This window comes from Bison bison, unplaced genomic scaffold, assembly GCF_000754665.1.
Source record: "Bison bison bison isolate TAMUID 2011002044 unplaced genomic scaffold, Bison_UMD1.0 scf7180017851654, whole genome shotgun sequence".
Taxonomy (NCBI): domain Eukaryota; kingdom Metazoa; phylum Chordata; class Mammalia; order Artiodactyla; family Bovidae; genus Bison; species Bison bison.
The window spans coordinates 2379-3629 of NW_011482227.1; the positions used below are offsets into that span (position 1 = coordinate 2379).

Here is a 1251-nt window from a genome sequence, read left to right on the forward strand (position 1 = left end):
GTTCCCTGTGCTGTCCAGCAGGTCCTGCTGGTTCTCCATGTTAAACACAGCAGTGTGTCCATGTCCATCCCAGACTCCCTGACCATCCTTTCTGCCACCAACCATAAGTTCATTTTCTAAGTCTGTGAGTCTTTCTATTCTGTAAGTTGGGTTGTGTCATTTCTTTACAGATCCCACATGTAAGGGATGTCGGATGATATTTTCCCTTCTCTGTCTGACTCACCCTCCTGAAGAGTGTGAGTCCTCGGAGAACTAAAGCTGACTCTGTCTTCATTGCCCCGAGGTTCTCTTTGCTGCCTGTGAGCTGGGGGTGTTTGAGCTCCTGGCAGAGGCCCTGGAGCCCCTGGACTCAGCAGCAGTGTCTTCACGTCTGGGCTCCAGCCCCCAGGGGACAGAGCTGCTGCTGAACACCTGTGTGTCCCTGAAGCTGCTGCAAGCCGACGTGAGGGGAGGAAAAGGTAAGCACCCTGGCTGTTTGGAAGAAGGCGTTTTAAAGGTGCACTCTCAGCACAGTTTTCTGTTTTATTTTTCTGGAAAGAGCCACAGAGTAAGTCTTCTCAGCCTGGAAGGCCGGCCACGAGGTCTCTGCAGATGACACTCATCTGTGCCTTTGGAGCATCAGAGCTGCTGGAGACAGACAGTGGGCGGGGCTGATCCTAATAAAACTTTATTGGCCAGACAGGTGGTGGAACAAAGATCCAATAAAGCTTTATTGATCAAACAGGTGGTGGAACAGGGTTCCAGTAAAGCTTTATGGGCCAGGCAGGGGGTAGAACATGGTACCAATAAAGCTTTATTAGCCAGACAGGTGGTGGAACAAGGTTCCAATAAAGCTTTATTGACCAAACAGATGCTGGAACAAGGTTCCAATAAAGCTTTATTGCCAACACAGGTGGTGGAACAGGGTGACCATAAAGCTTTATTGACCAAACAGGTTGTGGAACAGGGTTCCAGTAAAGCTTTATGGGCCAGGCAGGTGGTAGAACATGGTACCAATAAAGCTTTATTAGCCAGACAGATGCTGGAACAAGGTTCCAATAAAGCTTTATTGTCAACACAAGTGGTGGAACAGGGTGACCATAAAGCTTTATTGACCAAACAGGTTGTGGAACAGGGTTCCAGTAAAGCTTTATGGGCCAGGCAGGTGGTAGAACATGGTACCAATAAAGCTTTATTAGCCAGACAGATGCTGGAACAAGGTTCCAATAAAGCTTTATTGTCAACACAAGTGGTGGAACAGGGTGACCATAA

The 1251-nt window shown here is 48.3% G+C and overlaps 1 protein-coding gene across 1 annotated transcript in view; it reads left to right on the forward strand.

Annotated features, from left to right (window-relative positions):
• Positions 1 to 275: 275 nt before the first annotated feature.
• ASMT (acetylserotonin O-methyltransferase) overlaps positions 276 to 1251 on the forward strand; it is a 23084-nt gene continuing 22108 nt past the window's right edge. Inside the window, exon 1 of the mRNA XM_010851235.1 lies at positions 276 to 458. The gene's annotated coding sequence lies outside the window, so the exon portion shown is untranslated. The remainder of the gene's footprint in view (positions 459 to 1251) is intronic.